The 23,199-nt window shown below is 38.3% G+C and overlaps 1 long non-coding RNA gene and 1 pseudogene across 3 annotated transcripts in view; one reads left to right on the top strand and one right to left on the bottom strand.

Annotated features, from left to right (window-relative positions):
* LOC140847849 (uncharacterized) overlaps positions 1–23,199 on the top strand; it is a 239,589-nt gene that overhangs the window by 31,442 nt on the left and 184,948 nt on the right. The window lies entirely within an intron of this gene.
* Positions 18,592–18,689, bottom strand: LOC118968988 (U6 spliceosomal RNA; annotated as a pseudogene).

The raw sequence follows: 23,199 nt of genomic DNA, 5'->3' as shown, positions 1-23,199 counted from the left end.
TATAGAACTTGCAATGGGTGGGGAACCCCCTTACTTCCAGAGCTACACCTTCCTATGTGTAGCTGAATTCATTTTGCTAATATTTTAAGGCTTTCTGTACTTCATTAGGGATTTTTTTTCTTATGATGTCTTTTTGGTATCAGGGTAATGCTTGCCTCATAGAACAAGTTGGTAGTTTTCTCTCCTCCATTTTGTGAAAGAATTCATGAAGGATTGGCATTATTTTTTTCTTTAAATATTTGAGATAATTTACCAGCAAGGCCAACTGGTCCTGGTCTTTTCTTTGTAGGATGATTTAAAATTACAAATTCAAATTCCTTACTTGTCATAGGCCTATTCTGATTTTCTATTTGTTTTTGAGTCAGTGTCTTTCTAGGAACTTGCCTATTTCATTTAAGTTGTTGAATTTGTTGGTATAAAGTCATTACAGTATTCTCTTATAATCCTCTCATTTTTATAGGGTTGGTAACATTATCTCCCCTTTACTTCCTAATGTTGGTAATTTGTGTCTTTTATTTTCTTAGTTAATGTACTTAGGGTTTGTCAACTTGGTTAATCTTTTTCAAAGAACCATATTTTGGTTTTATTAATTTTTCCTTTTTTTTTTTCATTCTAATCATATTTCCTGATGTAGTCTTTTTGGTGGAAGGGAAATGGGGCTGGTAGTAGGAAAAGTGTTTCCAAGGAAGTTAAGCCTGAATTCTGAAGAAAAAGCAGAATTCCCATTGCTGCACTTGGTAAAGAGCAATGGGAAGGACAGTCCAGGAAAGAGGAGCAGAGATTTAGCAAGGAGCAAACAACCTACTGTGTAACAGCTTCTCAACATTGGTCTTCACAATTATGTTTGTTTAGTTAAGTGTGATAATTGTGTTAGCTTTGAGCACATGAGCATGAGGGAAAGAAGCCCCCAGACAGGTTACATGTTGAGGTAAGCCAGCCTAATGTTAAAATGTTCACAAATAATACTTGAAAAGAACAATTCACAGGGATAATTGGTGCTTGCATTACATTTTATTATGAAATCTCTATTAAGCATAGACTTGAAGAGATGGTTTCGCTAATATTTCCTACATGAATGCCATTTATATTTGGTATTTGCTCTAACAAATTATTATATGCTTAGTCTGTTCATTTAGATTTTACTGACACAATTGACTATTAAAATATGCAATAAAGGTAAGGAATGTATGTAAAAGGGGGAAGTATGTTCAGAACGGCCTGGTGAACTCTAATTAAGCGAGGAATTACACTCCAAGAGACCTTGGAGTCATTGCAAACCAGTCTGGCCTCAAGCAGGGACTGAGGGTCAAGGGAAACCCGCACTTCTATTGTCTTACAGTAATTGCTACTTTTTTGTCTCTATTAGTCAGCTGACTGCAGTTAAAGTAACATTTATTGCATTCTGCTTAATATTCTACAACAGAGGATCAAGAAGCCATGAAAACAGAGGCAGTGGGGATTCTTAAAATCAGTGAGGTGTCCCGATTTTAATGATTTCCTCTTGAGTTGCTGTAATTGGTTACAGCCAGAGGAGACATAGCATTAAGCTGTTCCATCCTTACCCTGAATATATGAGTGGAGCTGAAACAAGGTAGAAAGTTAGAACTCTTTAAAGGTCTCGTATGGAAAGGCTTAGGAGTGGTAAAGATAGAATATTTTAGGGGCTGTCATTGTAAATATTGGAGCATGAGACTCCAGTGAATTTGGATGTAGGGGCTGGATGGGGGGAGGAGTAGGAATATGACATTATGCATCCTTCTTCTCTATGCAACACTTTTTTTTTTCCTTTAGGAAGGGACCGTATTACCCATTTGTCTCATTCCTTTCTCCTTAGGAACGTACAATGTTGTTGGGGAAATCTCAGTGTGGACATTTAGAGGCTTCTGGCTCATGTCACAGCTCCACTGAACCACATTTAATGTTCTTTTCAATATGACCTCTTAAAGGTTTAATCCACAGTTGTTTTCTTCTTCACAGCCTATACTGTGGGCTTCATGCCCAATACTCAGATGTTGCCTTTTGAGTTGACAGATTCTTCTCTACATCTACCCCCTGCAAAGAATATTTTGGGAAAATGAATTACACATGGTTTCCTTCTCAGATGATCTCAGCTGACTCCTGGTGGCAGGCTGCCCCTCCCCAAGATTTGGGTTATAGATAGATAGTCACCAAGTCCTCAGGAATGTGCCTTTGAAATGCTTCTCTTTGGAATGTTTCTCTTCTCTGTTCCTCTCTATGTTGCCATAACCACTATTTTTTAATCTAGACTCATTACCCAGGCTTGGATTTCCATATGCATTTTACTAGCCAGTCACCCTTATTCCCTGCTAACAGACTTATTTTCTTATTATGAAGTGCACACATCCCTGCCTGGCTAAATGTCCTTCCCCATCTGACCCCACACTAGCCTTTCAAGAGTATGTCATGTTCATGCTCCTCATCACAGCCCCTCTGACCTGATCTGGCCAATGTCCTCACTGTCCCCAGGAAATTTCCTCTGAAGCCTTGCTTGCTATCTTATTTTATTTGTTATTTCATTTCATTTCATTTCTTTTCTTTTTTTTGTGTGTGGACTGTCCTCTTCCTGCTTTTCTCCCTACTCACATCATACTCAGCCTTCAGAACCCATCTTCCAAGAAACCTCAGTGGACACTTCTGCTTGCCTTTTTCTGTGAATTTCTCTGGGCTTCATGGCCATCTCAATAACTCAATGCAGTTTTGCATTGACTTCTATTACCCACCGATTATTTTCAATTCTTGGTTTTCCAAATTAGAAAAAAATGGTTTTTAATGGTGATAATTTTTATCACATACTTCTTCAATGTGTTTAAAGTGTCCCCAACAGTCTTGGGGACAGATACTTTTAGCTTGCTTTATTCTGCCTTCTCCAGCACTGAAGAAGATTATAGTTAGTCTACAAGTGTAGCACTTATTCCCTTCTCCACAGTTACTCCAAGATACTTCTAACATCTTTATGGGATCATTTGGCATTGAAGGGGCAGGATAGAATGGCTTAAGCTATTCATATGGAAATTGTTTTTCATGATACTTTTACTCTTGTGAGCAGTGTTCTTTTGTTCCCTCTATATGGCACTGAAATGTCCCTCTCACCCTCTCCTGTTTTCTGGAGTGCTAAGACCTGTCATATGCAAGAATTTCCACCTGAGTTATGCTGTTGTTTTCATGCCATCTTCCCCAATGCCCTTTCACTCAAAACATGTACATTGAGTTTTTAAAACAATTTTCCTTAGGTCATTGTCATTATGCTTGGGTTCAAGTACACCATGTAAATATACAAACATCATGAACTTTGAAGCATAGCTACAGCATTCTGGTGTCATGTGGATTATCATCCCTAAGGCAAGTAAGAACTTGGTCTCAACACCCATCATACTAAATACAGTCCAAACTTCTGTTTTCCTCAGGTCACTGGAATTTAGTTATTCTGTTTTGTAGAACTGGAGGTGAGAACTGATCAACTTGTAGGGTATAGGAAAATCATCTTTTCTTAGGAGGAACAGTGTCATTAATCTCTAAAGAATGCTGGTCCTTGATTTCCCTATTACACAGCACAAACTCAGTCACATGTTTCCCACATCCACCCCATGTTTCTCTGTTCTATTCTAGTGTCACCCATATTTTTGGTCTGTGTTTTGGGTAATTTTTTGCTGGAAGAAGAATTTTGCCTGAGTTAAAGCTTCACACCTCTAATTCCATTTTGTTTCTCACCAGGTTTCCTTCCAATTTTGCTTACTGTCTTCACTTTTAATCTTCCAGGTCATTAACAAAGATGCCTATGCTCAGCTCTAACACTATCCTCAAATTAGTTGACCTAACATGTATCACCAGACCAATTGCTTAAGAAAATCACATGATGTATTTTCATACCCACTTTACATATACTTGCAGTTAAGGTAAAATAAACAAAGATTAATCTATTGACACAATAATTTCATGATAACTTATATCACTGGGCCATCCAATTTCATTGTATTGTCCAGGTTAAAGAATTTCAGTTAATGCTAACCTCTCAGGGTGGTTATTGTTCTCAGTTCTCTTGTAAGGCAGCAAATCATTTCTGAAATATTCTTTGGAGATGTACATAAGTGAGGTACATGTATTTAAAGAGAATTCTTTTGGAGGGACCATTCATAATATAGAATGTATCCAAAATCCCCAAACTTGGTTAAGAGTATCTTTTTTCTCATTCATTTGCTAAATCCATGATATTTTCATAGTCCCAAAAGCCCTGATCTGTTTCATTATGCTTTTAGCTACCAACTCTAGGATTTCCCCTCCTTGTGACATTCACCATTTTATTTCTTCCATTTTAGGAGATTTGCAATAGAGTTTAGATTTAGAAAGAATACTTTTGGGAGGATGGGAATTGTGCCTATACCAATGGGGATAGAATTCCTTACTTCTTGGTGATGCTATTTGGAACCTGGGATTAAACTTGAATAACAAGTACTGAAATTCCATTCTAAGTTTACAAAAAAAATCCCAAATCTTGTCTGAATGATGTGTGAGGAATATGGGTATTAGCAAGAGATTTACATTTAGAAGTCCAAGTTTCTCTATTGCAAAGTGGCCTCCTCATCATAGGGAGAAGAAGGGGGGTAATATGTATCATTGAAGCGTTAATGGGTGACTGGAGAAACTCAGTGGAGTTCACCAGGCTGAGGAGATGGGCTCTTTGTCCTCCAGGAAGGCATCCTGCCTGCTGCCTAAAACCAATAACCTTATGTCCCTAAGCCTCTCATTCCAAGACCTTGTTTCAGTTGTCTAGTTGTTTGTTTTGGAAATGCCACAATAAAAACTGGAGAGGGTATTAGAGAAAGGCTACAAATTCTTTGGGGGCATAAAGCCTTATGTATGTGGCCTGTGAGAAGAGGAAATCTCTATAGATAATATTTGATTTTCTATATTCCCTGAAGATAAGAAAACAGAAACAGAAACAAGAGGTAGAAAAAACTCTGTTATTTGTTTGCTGATAAAGCCTTCTGTTTTTTTTTCTTCTTTTTCTTAATTTTTATTTTGCTATCATTAATCTACAATTACAGAAGAACATTATGTTTACTAGGCTCCACCATTCACCAAGTCCCCCCCACAAACCCCATTACAGTCACTGTCCATCAGCGTAGTAAGATGCTGTAGAGTCACTGTCTTCTCTGTGTTGTACGGCCCTCCCCATGCCCCTCCCCCCCATTATACATGCTAATCATAATGCTCCTTTTCTTTTTCCCCACCCTTATCCCTCCCTTCTCACCCATCCTCCCCAATCCCTTTCCCTTTGGTAACTGTTAGTCCATTCTTGGGTTCTGTGATTCTGCTGCTGTTTTGTTCCTTCAGGTTTTCTTTGTTCTTATGCTCCACATATGAGTGAAATCATTTGGTACTTGTCTTTCTCTGCCTGGCTTATTTCACTGAGCATAATACCCTCTAGCTCCATCCATGTTGTTGCAAATGGTAGGATTTGTTTTCTTTTTATGACTGAATAATATTCCATTGTGTATATGTACCACATCTTATTTATCCATTTATCTACTGATGGACACTTAGGTTACTTCCATTTCTTGGCTATTGTAAATAGTGCTATGATAAAGTAAGGGTGCATCTGTCTTTTTCAAACTGGGCTGTTACATTCGTAGGGTAAATTCCTAGAAGTGGAATTCCTGGGTCAAATGGTATTTCTATTTTGAGAATTTTGAGGAACCTAAAGCCTTCTGTTTTAATCATTTGGTCAAACAAGGCAATAGAGACACCAGATCTTGATCTGATTCAAGGCCCTGGGACCCTGGAGTCAGATGGCCAGATGGTTAAATCCAGTGGGGTGAGACCCACTCCTGTACCTCCAAGACTGGACCAGCTCTTTCTCTGAGGAATTGGCAGGGTTCTCCTGCATCATCTAGGTCTCCAGTCCATTTCATCTGCTGCAACCTGAGGATTTCTGGTGTAGAGTGAATTTGGGAGACAACTTTGTCTTGGCTAAGGAAGATAAAGCATCAAAATCACAGCACCTTTTGTTGCAATGGCACAATCTTGTCTGTGCACATTGCAGGGGGGGCTTTCTTCTCCTTAATCTCTTTGAGCATCATTCTGTAAGGGTTTTGGCACAGGCACAACTACCACCACAGGAATCCATGAGCCAGAGCCAAATCTTACATCACCAAGATGAAATACTCCTGTACAAGGCCTGCAGACACAGAAACCATTGCTCAGGGGACAGAGGAGGCCTTGGTTTCATCCTACGTCATGACCCTCCCCAGGACCTGCTGCTCTTCACCCAGAGGAGGACATGTCTCCCAAGGAGTCCCGAAATTACTCAGAGCTCATCAAAGGAAGGACTTCCCTGGAGAGCTGCTAATTGTCCTCCTAATTACCAAAGCATAAGGGTGTCTTTGCTGAAATGTTGATTAGGAGGTTCTGAATTTAAATTTGTGAGGCTGCCTTATTTAGCTTGCAGAAGAGGTTCTAAGCAGCACAGCAGAAAGATCATTGGATTCCAATATCCTCAAGCTGGAAGAGATGGGCAAAAGAGACAGGGAATTCTGAATTGCTCACATTTTCAAAGGCTATACTAAGATGAACAAAGGCTGACATACCACGAAAGGCAGAAACCACTGTATTAAAAATAGAGGACTTTGGCAAGAAACAGTCCCTTTGCCATTTGAAAGGGTCACACTGGAATGAAAGTGATTAATTGTACTTTAAGTCTCAGAGGAAGATGCCTCTAATATTGTGGATGACAGAAATGAAGAATGAACTTTATTATCTGATCCGAAGCAGGGAGTTAGAAGTTGCTGAAGAGATACATATGGCTGATAGGGAGGAAGAAACAAAGGCAAGTTTAAAATAAACCCAAGAAAGGCTTGTTGAAAAAATTATTTATTTATGGTCTACAAGCAATAGAATGCTACTCTTTTTTGGACTGTAATTGACATTTGTTTTAAAAAGGAGGAAAACAGCAATAACAAGACACAAAGAACAAACCATGTATGCAGTCCCGTGAGGAGCTGTGTCATCTGTGTAGTTTCTGTTCAGTCTTTGTATCCACAGGTGTGATTTGCGGATCTGCCACTATGCTGGGTTCGTCTGGGTCCTCTGAGAAGTAGTTGCCAAGATGAGATTAGTATTCAAGGATTTCTGTAGGGGAAATCCTGTGTTAGAAAATACACAGAGGGAGCCAGGAAAGGATGAAGAGCCATCAGACCACAATGCAAGTGTGACCCTGAGTAAAGGAGAGAGGGAAGGAAAGTTGGGTGGAAATGTCCAAGATGACTGTGTTTTTTTTTCTTGATAGTTTCCTAAAAATACACTCACAGAAAATGACAGATCACCAAAAGAGGTTTTTTTTTTTTTTTTTTGAGAGGGCATCTCTCATATTTATTGATCAAATGGTTGTTAACAACAATAAAATTCTGTATAGGGGACTCAATGCTCAATGTACAATCATTAATCCACCCCAAGCCTAATTCTTGTCAGTCTCCAATCTTCTGAAGCATAACGGACAAGCTATTACATGGTGAACAAGTTCTTACATAGTGAATAAGTTCTTACATGGTGAACACTACAAGGGCAGTCATCACAGAAACTTTCAGTTTTGATCACACATTATGAACTATAAACAATCAGGTCAAATATGAATATTTGTTTGATTTTTATACTTGATTTATTTGTGAATACCACAATTCTCCCTTATTATTATTATTATTATTTTAAATAAAATGCTGAAGTGGTAGGTAGATGCAAGATAAAGGTAGAAAACATAGTTTAGTGCTGTAAGAGAGCAAATTTAGATGATCAGGTGTGTGCCTGTAGACTAAGTGTTAATCCAAGCTAGACAAGGGCAATAAAACATCTACGGATGCAGAAGATTTCTCTCAAAACGGGGAGTGAGGTTCTAAGCCTCACCTCTGTTGATCCCCAATTTCTCACCTGATTGCCCCCCTGCAACTGTGCCTGTCTTAGGTTGTTCCTCCCTTGAGGAATCTTACCCGTCTCTGGCTAACCAGTCACAAGATGACTGTGTTTTACAAGGAAGGTTCAGCAAGGCTGTTGGGGAGTCCTTGAGCCAAAGCCAGGTTCTCTGTCTGGGAGGAGTCCCCTGTCTCTCAGGTATCCCTGCTGTGCTCAGTCATTGACTCTGAACAGCCTGTGGGAGGCGTGACCTTGATGCAAATGTGCATATGGATTTCACAGCAAGCAGCAGAACCTCTTGGTCAGTTATACTTCTATAGTAGGAGTTTGTACAATGAATCCTCAAGGCCACCACAGTTGCTCAGTGGAGTATTCATGTTAGCAATGCTACCATCTGTGGAATTGGAAGGAACCTTGAAGATCATTGTTTCAACCCTCTCATTTTGCACATGAAGAGACTGGGGAATGTGTGGCTGGGTGACTTTCGGTATTAGGCAACCCTGGGCAGTGAAGCTGATTTTTGCATTAGAACATTTAGGTCTCCCGACTTTAGGGCTCTTTCCACTGAGCCAATGGCATTAACAGTTTAGCTTGCAGGCTAGGTTACACTTCTTAAAAAATAATATTTGTATTTCTGATGATAAAATTGTACACATTGTAGAAAACTTGGAAAGTAAAGTAACAAGAAAGACCAATATTACACAATTTATCCAAACAACCCCCAAATTCTTAACCTCATGGTGTATTTCCTTATAGTTTTTTCTATGCATTTGTTTATATATTGAAGTTTATACTGTATAAAATTTATATCCTGTTTTTTCACATGGCATTATAATATAGGCATTTCTCATGCTCTAAATATTTCATAAACTTAATTTAAATGACTATATAACTCATCTTTGAGTCATTATTATGAACTATGTGAGAAAATAGGAAAATTTAAGAACAGTTAGGGTGAGTATATTGTTAAAAAAAAGTTTCTAAAACTTATTGTTTCAACATGGCATATTTGTCAGATGGACAAAACTTGCAACAATCCTTCTAACTCATTCTTTGGTATATCCTTCCTCTGACATTTAAAGAAAAAGCTCAGACTGACTTTTTAAACCTCAGAATATTACTTTTCAATAGGAAGAACATTTATCTGTTCTCTACCGTATATTTTAAAAATTTTTTACTAAGTTATTATTGATATACACTCTTATGAAGGTTTCACATGAAAAAACAATGTGGTTTCTACATTCGAGGATTTCTGGTGTAGAGTGAATTTGGGAGACAACTTTGTCTTGGCTAAGAAAGAGAAAACATCAAAATCACAGTACCTTTTGTTACAGTGGTACAATCTTGTCAGCTCAGACTGATTTTTTAAACCTCAGAATATTACTTTTCAATAGGAAGAACATTTATCTATTCTCCATACCCTATTGCAGTCACTGTCCATCAGTGTAGTAAGATGCCACGAGTCCGTATTTCTTTTCTCTGAGCTACACTGTCTTCCCTGTGACCCCACACACACCATGTGCACCAATCATGATACTCCACAATCCCCTTCTCCCTCCCTCCCCACCCACTCTTCCCCACCCCTCCCCTTTGGGAACTGCTAGTCCCTTTTCGGAGTCTGTGAATCTGCTACTATTTTGTTCCTTCAGTTTTGCTTTGCTGTTATACTCCACAAATGAGGGAACTCATTTGATATTTGTATTCCTCTGCCTGACATACTTCACTGAGCAAAATATTCTCTAACTCCATCCATATTGTTGTATACGGTAGGATTTGTTTCTTTCTTATGGCTGAAGAGTATTTCATTGTGTATATGTACCACATCTTCTTTCCCATTCTTCTACTGATGGACACTTAGGTTTCTTCCATACCTTGGCTATTGTAAATAGTGCTGCAATAAACACAGGACTGCATATGTATTTTTGAATCTGAGAAGTTGTTTTCTTTGGGTAAATTCCTAGGAGTGGAGTTCCCGGGTCAAATGGTATTTCTATTTTTAGTTTTTTGAGGAACCTCCATGTTGTTTTTCACAGTGGTTGAACTAGTTTACATTCACATCAGCAGTGTAGGAGAGTTCCCCTTTCTCTGAATTCTCACCAACATTTGTTCTTAGTCTTTCGATGCTGGCCATCCTAACTTGTGTGAGGTGATATCTCATCGTGGTTTTTATTTGCATTTCCCTGATAATTAGTGATGTGGAGCATCTTTTCATGTGCCTGTTGGCCATCTGAATTTCTTCCTTGGAGAATTGTCTGTTCATATCCTCCACCCATTTTCTAATCAGTTATTTGCTTTTTGGTTGTTGAGGTGTATGAGTTCTTTATATATTTTGGATGTCAATTCCTTATCAGATATGTCATTTATGAATATATTCTTTCATACTGTAGGATACCTTCTTGTTCCACTGATGGTATCCTTTGCTGTACAGAAGCTTTTTAGTTCTATATAGTCCCACTTGTTCATTTTTGCTTTTGTTTTCCTTGCCTGTGGAGATGCATTCAGGAAGAAGTTGCTCATGTTTATATTCACGAGAGTTTTACCTATATTTTCTTCTAAGAGTTTTGTGGTTTCATGACTTACATTCAGGTCTGTGATCCATTTCGAGTTTACTTTTGTGTATGGAGTTAGATAGTAATCCAGTTTCATTCTCTTACATGTAGCTGTCAATTTTGCCAACACCAGCTGTTGAAGAGGCTTTCATTTACCCATTGTATATCCATGGCTCCTTTATCTTATATTAATTGACTATATATGCTTGGATTTATATCTGGACTCTCAATTCTGTTCCATTGGTCTATGGGTCTGCTCTTGATTACTGTAGCTTTGTAGTAGAGCTTGAAGTTGGGGAGCATAATCCCCCCCCACTTTATTCTTCTTTCTCAGGATTGCTTTGGCTATTCAGGGTTTTTTTGTGGTTCCATATGAATTTTGGAGCTATTTGCTCTATTTTGTTGAAGAATTCTATTGGTATTTTGATAGGGATTGCATTGAATCTGTAGATTGCTTTAGGCAGGATGGCCGTTTTGACAATATTAATTCTTCCTATCCATGTGTAAAGGATGTGTTTCCATTTATTGGTATCTTCTTTAATTTCTGTCATGAATGTCTTGTAGTTTTCAGAGTATAGGTCTTTTACTTCCTTTGTTAGGTTTATTCCTAGGTATTTTATTCTTTTTGATGCAATTGTGAATGGAATTGTTTTCCTGAGTTCTCTTTCTGCTAGTTCATCATTAGTGTATGGAATGCAACAGATTTCTGTGTATTAATTTTGTATCCTGCAACTTTACTGAATTCAGATATTAGATCTAGTAGTTCTGGAGTGGATTCTTTAGGGTTTTTTATGTACAATATCATGTCATCTGCAAACAGGGACAGTTCAACTTCTTCTTTACCAGTCTGGATGCCGTTTACTTCTTTGTGTTGTCTGATTGCCGTGGTGTGGACCTCCAGAACTTTGTTGAATAAATGTGGAGAGAGTGGGCAACCTTGTCTTGTTCCTGATCTTAAAGGAAAGGCTTTCAGCTTCTTGATGTTAAGTTTGATATTAGCTGTGGGTTTGTCATATACGGCCTATATTATGTTGAGGTATTTGCCCTCTATACCCATTTTGTTGTGAGTTCTTATCATGAATGGATGTTGAATTTTGTCAAATGCTTTTTCAGCATCTATAGAGATGATCATGTGGATTTTGTCCTTCTTTTTGTTGATGTGGTGGATGATGTTGATGGATTATCTAATATTGTACCATTGTTGCATCCCTGGAATAAATACTGCTTGATCATGATGGTTGATCTTTTTGATGTATTTTTGAATTTGGTTTGCTTATGTTTTTTTCAGAATTTTTGCATCTGTGTTCATCAGGGATATTAGTCTGTAATTTTCTTTTTTTGTGGTGTCTTTGTGTGGTTTTGGTATAAGGGTGATGCTGGCCTCATAGAATATGTTTGGAAGTGTTCCCTCTTCTTCTACTTTTTGGAAAATTTTAAAGAGGATGAGTATTAGGTATCCACAAAATGTTTGACAAAATTCAGTACTGAAGCCATCTGGTCCGGAAATTTTGTTCTTAGGTAGTTTTTTGATTACCAATTCAATTTCATTGCTGGTAATTGGTCTGTTCAGATTTTCTGTTTCTTTCTGGGTCAGACTTGGAAAGTATTTTTCTAGAAAGTTGTTCATTTCTTCTAGGTTATCCAGTTTGTTAGCATATAATTTTTCATAGTATTCTCTCATAATTCTTTGTATTTCTGTGGTGTTTGTAGTGATTTTTCCTTTCTCATTTCTGATTCTGTGTATATGTGTAGGCTCTCTTTTTTTCTTGGTAAGTCTGGCTTGGGGTTTATCTCATTTGTTTGTCAAAGTACTGGCTCTTACTTTTATTGTTTTTTTCTATTGTTTTATTCTTTTTGATTTTATTTATTTCTGCTCTAATCTTTATTATGTCCCTCCTTCTACTTATTTTGGCTTCATTTGTTCTTCATTTCCTAGTTTTGTTAATTGTGAGTTTAGACTGTTCGTATGGGATTGTTCTTCTTTCCTGAGGAGGCCTGTATTGCAATATACTTTCCTCTTAACATGGCCTTCGGTGCATCCCACAGAATTTGCAGTGTTGAATTATTGTTGTCATTTGTCTCCATATATTGCTTGATCTCTGTTTTTATTTGGTCATTGATCCATTGGTTATTTAGGAGCATGTTATTAAGTCTCCATGTGTTTGTGGGCTTTTTTGTTTTCTTTGTGTAATTTATTTCTATTTTCATACCTTTGTGGTCTGAGAAGCTGGTTGGTACAACTTCAATCTTTTTGAATTTACTGAGGCTCTTTTTGTGGCCTAGTATATGATCTATTCTTGAAAATGTTCCATGTGCACTTGAGAAGAATGTGTGTCCTGCTGCTTTTGGGTGTAGAGTTCTGTAGATGTCTTTTAAGTCCCTCTGTTTTAATGTGTTGTTCAATGCCTCTGTTTCCTGACTTATTTTCTGTCTGGTTGATCTGTCCTTCAGAGTGAGTGGAGTGTTGAAGTCTCTTAGAATTGCATTCTATTTCCCCTTTTAAGTCTGTTAGTATTCGTTTTACATATGTAGGTGATCCTGTGTTGGTTGCATATATATTTATAATGGTTATATCTTCTTGTTGGATTGACCCCTTTATCATTATGTAATGTCCTTCTTTGTTTCTTGTGACTTTCTATGTTTGGCAATCTATTTTGTCTGATACAAGTACTGTAACTCCTGTTTTTTCTCCCTATTAGTTGCATGAAATATCTTTTTCCATCCCTTTACTTTTAGTCTGTGTATGTCTTTGGGTTTGAAGTGTGTCTCTTGTAGGCATCATATAGATAGGTCTTGTTTTTTTATCCATTCAGTGACTCTATGTCTTTTGACTGGTGCATTCAGTCCATACACATTTAAGATGATTATTGATAGGTATGTACTTATTGCCATTGCAGGCTTTATATTCGTGGTTACCAAAGGTTCAAGGGTAATTTCCTTACTATCCAAGAGTCTAACTTAACTCACTTAGTATGCTATTACAAACACAATCTAAAGCTTCATTTTTTTCTCATCTTTTTTCTTCCTCCTCCATTCTTTATATATTAGGTATCATATTCTGCACTCTTTGTCTATCCCTTGATTGACTTTGGGGGTAGTTGATTTAATTTTGCATTTGCTTAGTAATTAATTGTTCTACTTTCTTTACTGTGGTTTTATTACCTCTGGTGACAGCTATTTAGCCTTAGGAACAGTTCCATCTAGAGCAGTCCCTCCAAAATACACTGTAGCGATGGTTTATGGGATGTCAATTCTTTCAGCTTTTGCTTATCTGGACATTTTTTAATCCCTCCATCAAATTTAAATGATAATCTTGCCGAGTATTCTTGGTTTGAGGCCCTTCTGTTTCATTGCATTTAGCATATCATGCTAATCTTTCTGGCCTGTAAAGTGTCTGCTGAGAAGTCTGATGGTAGCCTGATGGGTTTTCCTTTGTATGTGATCTTTTTTCTCTCTCTGTCCCTATCCTTTATCTTTGCCATTTTAATTATTATTTTTCTTGGTGTTGTCTTCCTTGGGTCCCTTGTGTTGGGAGATCTGTGCATCTCCATGGCCTGAGAGACTATCTTCTTCCCCAGATTGGGGAAGTTTTCAGCAATTACCTCCTGTAGGACACTTTCTATGCCTTTTTTATCTCTTCCTTTGTTACCCCTATAATATGAATATGGTTCTGTTTAGATTGGTCACACAGTTCTCTCAATATTCTTTAATTCTAGGGATCCTTTTTTCTCTCTGTGTTTCAGCTTCTTTGTATTCCTCTTTTCTAATTTCTACTTCATTTATCATCTCCTCCACCATATCTAATCTGCTTTTAAATCCCTCCATTGAATTCTGTAATGATTGGGTCTCTGTCCTGAATTCGTTCCTGAGTTCTTGAGTATTTTTCTGTACCTCCATGAACATGTTTATGATTTTTATTTTGAAATCTCTTTCAGGATGATTGATGAGTTCAGTTTCACTTTTTGCTTTTCTGGAATTGTGGAATTTTGGTTTGAACCAGGTTCCTTTGACGTTTCGTATTTGTATGTAGTGACCAGAAGTTCTACTCTCTGGGTCGCAGAGAAGTGGTGCTGGTACCTGGGTGGAGGAAAGAGCTGTTTCCTGCTTCATGGCTGCTATGCCTGTCTCCACTGCCAGAACCAGTGGGCCTAGCACACAGATGTAAGCCTCTGTGTTTTGCGTTTGTAGCTGCTATAGGTGGTGCTTCTCTCTGGCTGGCCTGATGCCAGGGCAGGGGCTCCTAGTTTGCGAGGCAGGTGCGGGCTCACTGGGAGGAAGGCTCAGCAGGGTTTGTATCATGGTTGGGGGCCTTGGAGCTGTGTAGCCAGCCAGGGGTGATGGAGCACCTGAAGCTCCTGAAAGTTCCCAACCTGCTGGGTAGAGTGCACCTGGACAATTTTGTCTACCTGTCCTTTTTCCTGAGCAGTAAGCTCTGTGCAATCCTTGCCCCTTTATTAATGCTCTCACTGATAGGAAGTCTCTCAGACTGCCCGCCTTTCTTTTGTTCCAGAGCAGCTGGATTTGCACACCTGTTTTCCACAAGCAGCTGGAATCTCAGTCTTTCCAGGTATTCTGCCTGTTGTAGCTTTCCAACCCTACTAATCACCAGAGCACCATGCAATGTAGGTTTGTGCTCCCAGAGCAGATCTCCAGGGCTAGGTGTTCAGCAGTCCCAGTCTCTTCCTTCTACCTGTGAGCTGGGGTGGGGAAGGGCTTGGGTCCTGCTGGTCACAGCTTTGGTGCGTTACCCTGTTCTGTGAGGTCTGTTCTTTTCTCCAGGTGTATGCAGTCTGGCGTAGCCTTCTTTCTTGTTGCTTTTTCAGAATTAGTTGTATTAATAGATTTTTTGTATTATATGTCATTTTAGGATGCAGTCTCTGTCTCATCTCTCACGCTGCCATCTTTCTCTACCATTTTAGATATATTTGCTTTGTTTATCCTCCTATTAATATTTTAGAGTTGTCTTATTTTGTTTTGTTGGCTTTTTGAAAGTTGAAAATTAGTTTGCATTTTTCAGACTAATCAAGCTGGCACAAGAGAATCCTTCCTGGCCAGCCTTTCCTAGTAACCCCATGAATTTCAGGAGAGAATCAACTAAAAGTGGTTAAAAGCACATGCTTTGGAATCAGACAGATTTGAGTGTAGCTTTAAGCTTTGTCCTGGTCATGCGATTGTGGATAAGTTCTTTAATCTCTGTGAGCTTCAGTTTAGTGATCCTTGAAATGGGAATAATAAAATATATCTCACTTGGCTTCTGTAAAGATCACAAGGATATAATGCAAGGAAAATGCTTCACACTGATATGGTATATGTTTGGGTTCTAAATAAAATCACCATTATAATTGTCTCAGGCTTTAGTCTGTTAATATTTTATATATTATTAATTTTTAAACCTCTTAATGATTTAATCAGGATAACGTTTCTTGTCCATGTAGCAATCCAGACATTTCCTTTCCTTGTCAATGACAGTGACAAGGTAGTTTTACAGTACCAGTCTCCCCTTGATGTGCTCATCATCAGTCAACTGTGTGGCACTGGCACTGTAAATGCACAGATATCTTAGAGTAAAACACTGAGTAGTAAGCCTATGACTTGTAAGTACTTGAACTAGTAGTTGTGATTAATCCCTTCTATAGCCAGTGAGCATTTTTTATAGTTTAGTGTTTAAAATAATGTGTGTCAATCTCAGACTTGGATTCCAAGCTCCTAGTTTAATCAAGTTCAGAGCCCTAACTCACTTCTTTTCACGCATGTAGGAATCTGATATGATTACCGGACTCTGGAGATAGAGTGAGTAGTCTGTTCCATCCAGTCCCACCTTGGTATTAGGAGGGCTTGACTGCTGGGTAGTAGCTGGCCTTGGCCTCTGTTGCTGAAGCATAGTAGCTGGGGCAAAGTGCATGGCTCCAGTAGCTAGAGTGGTTGTGAGTGAAGCATGTGGTCCATTGTAGTGTGGTGAGTAAAGTCCTCACTGATCTAGCCAGTGAAGAGTATTTCCATATCAACTGGAGGAGTTCCATGGCTATGCTCTTCTGTTGTTTCATTCAGGATTTCCCTATGACATGAGGCTGGTGTCTCAGCTAAAGCTCTGTTGGTAGGGCCTGCCTCTCCATTTGGTTAGCTGGACTATGTATTGTGAATAGTATTAAAAAAAATCTTATACAGATATGAGAATGCTTTTCAGTTGCAAAGAATATTTATCTATTGGTTGAATGTAAAATTCTCAGGCAGGTCACAACCTTTCCCTACTCAAAACCCAATGGACTGTGCTTTTTTGTCTTCTAGTATTTAAAAAGGCAGAGTCATTGAACATCATTCTAGTTATTCCATTGCCAACAAATATTTTTCCTGCCTGGGTGCCTAAAGAATTTTTCTTAATCCACTGGGCTAGAGATTTCAATAATTTCCTGCAATCCCATAACCCCTACTAGAGAACGTGCTCTATCGTTAGCCCAGAAGGAACAGCTCTAATTATTCTATGACCCTACCCTTTTGGGTACAGCTAACTGGTCCGTGAGTGGAAACTATGCAAAGCAGGACCACCAGTAATCTTATCTAGAAACTTGTAACCAGGGAGCAGAGACTGAGTTTGTTACCTGTAGGAATTTAAGCTAAAAAATAATGCAGACCCAAGTGCTAATGTTTCATTTGGGGACAGCCATTATGAGCTGTGTATAAGCAAATAAGTAAGCAGAGAAACCAGTTTGTAGAGAAATTTGGATGAAGTAGTCATGAAGTGAAAGTGAGATGGGGAGGGGCAGAGAGAGAAAACTGAGGATGGTGTTTTCCCATGAAGCCCAGCTATACTGCAATCAGTTGACTCCTGTGAGGTTCTCCTGTATCCTCCCCAGTAGTCACGCAGTTAACCTACTAGCTGAGCCTGCTGTTCCTGCCAGCACAGTGACTGGGACATTCTTATAATCCACTTTTTTTTTTTCCTCAAGAGGATATCTAATTGTGAAGTTATTTTAACTGACTTTGTTTGGGATGTTCTTTTAATCTGCATGCTTGGGACTTTGTCCTAGTTCAGGAAAATTTGCCTAAGTTATTGCTCCTATCTCAAATTTCTGGTTTCTTTCTACTGTAACTCTTAGGTTGGAACTTTCATACCTGTTATCTCTCTCCTTGTCAACTTTTCTCTGCATTTGATGACTTTAATTTTCTTCTATTTACTATATAAATTATTTTCTGAGATGTTTCCTTATGAAACAATTCTCTTCTGTCCTGCTGACTTTTGGAGCTTCTTTTTCCTTTTGCTTGTTTTCTTTTCTTATCGAAGTATATTTGATATACAATAGTATATTGATTTCAAGTATGCAACATAGTGATTCAACAATTACATATATTATTAAATCCTCACCCCAACTAGTTTCCATCAACATAGAAACATGTTACAGAATTATTATTCTACAGACTATACAGACTATATACAGACTATATTCTCTATGCTATACTTTCATCCCCCTGACTAATTTATATTATGACTGAGATTTTGTGCCTCTTCACCTATTTCTGGAACCCATTCTAACCCCTCCTGCATAGTAATCAACAGTCATGTCTCAGTGTCTATGAGTCTACTGCTGTTTTGTTCATTTTGTTTTGTTTTTAGATTCCACAAATAAGTGAAATCATATGGTATTTGTCTTTCTCTGCCTGGCTTCTTTCATTTAGCAGAATACCCTCTAGGTCCATCCATATTGTTGCAAATGGCAGGATTTCTTTCTTTTTTATGGCTGAATAATATCCACTGTGTATATGTACCACATCTTTATCCATTCATCTACTGATGGGGACTTTGTTTGCTTCCATATCTTAGCTATTGTAAATAATGCGGCAATAAACATAGTAGTGCATATATCTTTTTGAGTCAGAGATTTTGTTTTCTTTGGGCCTCTTGCTTTTTGGTTATTCTAGAACAGTAGCTGTAAAGAGTGCAGATTGCCCGTGGCTACAACCCCTGTCCACTTGAATGTGGTTATGGTGCTTCCTAAAATTTATTGCTGAGGGACCACTTAATATATAAAACACCCAGCTCAGTTTCCAGTGTCAAGGAGGCATTTATTTATTTGTTTACATTTTTTGCTAAGGTAAAATTCACAAAGCATGTAATTTAAAAGTACCTTTAATTTTAAGAAGCTTCAGGAATTTGCATGTTATCTTTGCACAGGGCCATGATCATCTTCTCTGTATTGTTCCAGCTTTGAAGCAAGCATGGCACACATTTAATGTGACTCTGATGAGATGAGGTGAAACTGTTTCCTACTGTATTCACTTCCTAGTTCTCTGGAAAACTCAACCAAGGGAGACCACACATCACAGGACCTTCCTTGTGTTCTCTCTCATCTGTAGGAGGACCACGTCTTCCTGCTTTCTCATCACTTCCTGACCCATTGTTTTTTGGGAATTCTATTTGGTTTCTGATGGACTGAAACATTTGTGGGCTATAAGTTAGGGAAAGAATGGGTGGGAATGAAGGGGGAAGGAATAATTTATTACTGCTCATCCTCCAAAGCAGAATCTACCTGTGTTGGCTTGGATGTTACAGACCCTGAATCCTTCAGCCCAGAGGCTAACAGGGTAAGTTGAAGCTCCCTTCTCCCTGAAAGTCTGGGTGATGTCTTTGTTTCTGTAGGAAAGCATGTGTGAGCAGCTGATTGTTTTTCTACATCCAACTCTGCATGACTTATAGAGTTAGTGTAAATTACTTCCAGGTTTTGGCATTTGGCTTTTGTCTGTTTCAGCTTTTCTTCTTTTCATTCTTTTGTTCTTTTGTTCACTTTATTTCTTTTAGAGGCTGGTTGGGAGTGGTAATAGCTTGACTCATTGATATTGTTTGGCTTATTCATTTAACAAATATGCCTTCAACACTAGATATGCCACATGCTTGCTGGAGATACAAGGATGTAAAGATACATAGTCTTTGAGGGAGATCAGAGTCTAATGGGGAAGATGTATATAAAAACAGATGATTATAATTGTAAAAAACAATTAGAAATACAGCATTAGGTATATATACAAGGTATTGGAAGAATACCTGGGGAAGAACACCTGTCTCAGCCTAGCTATATGTGTGTGTGTGTGTGTGTGTGTGTGTGTGTGTGTGTGTGTGTGTGTGCCCATGCATGTTTAACCTTGTTTTAGTCCAGATTTTTAAAAGACAGCCTTAGGTGAAATATTCTGTCAGTGTTTCACTTGGAAGGAGACTCTGATACCCTTCAGACAGTATCTTTTCCCAAGTCCTGTCTACAACTTTTCTTCTTTGCTTATAAGAACCTTGTGACTGTGAGTGGTAACTGATCTGTGTATCTGACACTGGAACATCAAAGCCAGTGGCTTATGCTGGCAGGTCAGGAGTAGAGTGTGGAAGAGAGCCAGGCCATAGAAGGCCCACCAGCAGGTGGGAGGCTGAGTTCTCACTTTCCCCCTTCAGGCCTTTCACCCTTGTCACGAAAATAAATAAAAATAATTCTATGTAGCAACCGGTGTTAAGAAGCAGAGGAAAGGAGGCCCAGTGAAATCAAAGCCAAGGGATCATTCACACCACAGCTGACCAGTGGACACTGAGGAACAATGTCTCCTTGTTCACCACATTGTTTCCTGGAGCAAGTTAATAAAATGTCACTGTGGGTGGCATCTCTGCTGAGTCCTAGCCAGTAACAGAAGCTCAGCTGGAGTTTCTAACTGGGCCTCAAAAACACAAGGTAGGAGATTTTGGTCGTTGTTGGTAGATATCCCACCTCCCTAGAAAGATACCATAACCTCTCTGTAGAGTGAGTTATTGCAAATAGAATAAAAAATGGTGGAGTTTGGAGAAGGCCTCCAATTACTGTGAAGCACTAAGTATGTTGATGGGAGTTGTCTGAATGGTTATTAAACTTACTACTAAAAATTACCTCACAAACTGTGAAGAATTCCAAAGTCTTGATAATTATTAACTGTTTATCCCAAATGACTGGCAAATTTCTAACTGAGGGAAAATTGAAAAGCTATTCAATGTGGGAAATTCAATAAGAGTTAAAAATTAAGCCTACTTTATGTTGAGGAACAGTTAGAAAAGTTGCCAAAGGCTTTCAGCAACAATGGAAATTAAGTCTTTAAATTGTATTTGCTATTGAGAATCCTACTTTGGTTAAAATGCCAATTAGGCTACTATTGAAGTGATACATGAACTCTTTATCTACGCATAGCTTTGCTTTCTTGTTAAGTCACAGAAAAATCTATGATGTGGTTCTTCTCGCTTTAATCAGGTGGGAAGATCAATGGATTTGTGTTGAAGTTAGACCAATAACTTGCAATAGTGTTGGGTTTTTCCCCAAAGAGTAGGAAGGATCAAATTGCTTCTCCCTGTATAGTTTTCTTTATTTAAGACTAAAATTAGAATAAAGTTGCTTCTGACAAGATGAGTTCTGAGAAAAACAGAATATTCTTAACTGTCTGAATCATCATCATCATCTCCTTGTCAAGTATGGGAGATAAAGCAAGTTAAATGCAAATTAAAAGTGTTCAGCACAAAATGGGAGAGACATTATAATATACTTCATGGCCTCAGCTCATGTCATTTAGTTAATAGGTATTGTCTATCTATTCTGCGCCAAGCATTTAGCAGGTGTGTACACCAAGTAGGATATGTCATTGGGTAAAAAATCTGTTTCTGTCCTCCTGAAACTTACATGTAATAATGCTAACAAAGAACTCATGTAATATTAAATCTCACCAAGGCCCCTGGGCTGGTAGAGACAGCCTTGGGGGGGGGGGTCAATTAAGAAACTTACACTCTACGTGTAACTGTGCCATCGCAATAGCTATGTGCCCTCAGAAAGTCACTGGTACTTTCCTTCCTGTTATAGGCTGTTCCTTCTGAAGGGCAGCATCAACATATGGTAGAGTCTCCTAAATTGTCTAAGATTCCTGTGTCTAGTAAGTGTTCCATAAATGTTTTTCAAATAAACAGACCTCATGTTCTCTTACATTTTTAGCATTCTATTCAATGAGTATGGTATTACATTACTTTTGTCACTGGGAGTCAAGCTTTATGTCTCTCATATACCAGTTTTTACACAAGCACCTTAAAAAGGGAATGAAGGACAGATGTCCCTCCTTCCCCTTTCTATGCACATGCTAAAGAAGCCAAAGTACCATTCACCATGGCCTGGACACTCTTTGACCTGACATTCATTCCCCTGGCTTTTCTGCTTGTGCCTTTATTGAAGATGACTTTGGTCAGTGCTGCTTTTTACTGGTCTACTGACTAGGGAAATCCAGCACCCATCTGCTTGGCACTCTGATTCCAGTAGCCCAGTTACCTTCCTGAGACAAATGGCCCTTATTTTAAGTACTCTGTAAACAATGACTGAATCCACTGTAAATTTAGAATCCTATATTATAAATAAAAAAGAATTTTTCAAGGATGGCAGTAAGATGAAAGAGGAAGGTATTAGGTAGGTCCTGAGCCAAAGAAGGGAGTCCCATTATGTGGAAGCTGTTTCTCCTCACTGCTGACTCCTCCTCTGTGGGCTGAGCTGACTGCTAGAGTACAGTGATAGTATCTGTTTTACACACTACCGCATGTCCAGTGTCACCTATTTGCTGAATAAATGAATGAATGTATTCAGGCTTTGTCTTAGTTCAGGCTGCTACAACATATTGTCATAGACTGGATGGCTTAAACCCCAAATTTTATGTCTCACAGTTCTGGAGGCTGTAAGTCCAAGGTCGGGGTGCCAGCAGATCTGGTGTCTGGTGAGGAACCTGCTTCCTCATTTACAGTTGGCTGATTTTTTTGCTATACCTTCATAAGGTAGAAAGAGAGAGAGAGAGACAGAGAGAGGCAGCAAGCTCTCTTGTTTATTTGTTTTTTTTTGCTAATAAAGGTACTAATAATATCATGACTGCTCCACCCTCATGACCTAATTATCTCCCAAAGGCCTCATTCCCTATTATCACACCAGAGGTTAGGATTTCAATATAACAAATTTTGGGGAGACAAACATTCAGTCTATAACAGGCTCAGTCTCTTTTTCTAGGATCCCTACTTCTTTTCTAGCAAATCTCTGTGAGAATCGTTTGTCATAATCATTGGGTTTGTAATCATCATTATTTTGCATTTGGTATAATTTCAATTTTGGCATCTATGTCTAAATTTCAAACCAAATGGAACTCAAATCTCTCTCCAAACAAGGCAAGCATATTGCAATTATCACCTAAATAAGTAATTAAAAGAAACCTATGGAGCAATTGGGAAAACTTGAATGTGGACTAGATATTACTAGATATTAGAAAACTATCTATCATTTTCTTAGGAACAATAATATTGTGATTATGTAGGAAATGTATTTTTAGAGGATGTGTGGTTATATATTCAGGGGTAAAATGTCATGACATCTGTAATTTACTTTCTAATCACTTGCAGTTTCTATTTATTATCTGTTTATCCATCTATCTAGATAAAACAAATATGGCAGAATGTTAACAATTTTGAATTCTAGATAGTTTTTCCACATGTGATCATCACTCTGTTCTTCTATATGTTTAAGGATTTTGATAAAAAGCATTGGAAAAAATGGAATAGCAGATGTTTATATCTCGGCATTCCTGTCTTCTTTGGCAGCCTATTCTGTATTTTCATAATCTTTGCTGTCAAGAAGTGCTTTCTTTTGTCTATTTCAAATGGTAAGTGAAGTCTTTGAGGTTTTTGGCTATTTTGGTGTCTTCTGATTTGAAAACTTAGTTG

The sequence above is a fragment of the Manis javanica genome, chromosome 2 (genome assembly GCF_040802235.1).
Source record: "Manis javanica isolate MJ-LG chromosome 2, MJ_LKY, whole genome shotgun sequence".
Lineage (NCBI taxonomy): Eukaryota > Metazoa > Chordata > Mammalia > Pholidota > Manidae > Manis > Manis javanica.
Note: the sequence above shows the minus strand (reverse complement) of the source record. Positions and strands in the feature narration are given on the sequence as shown.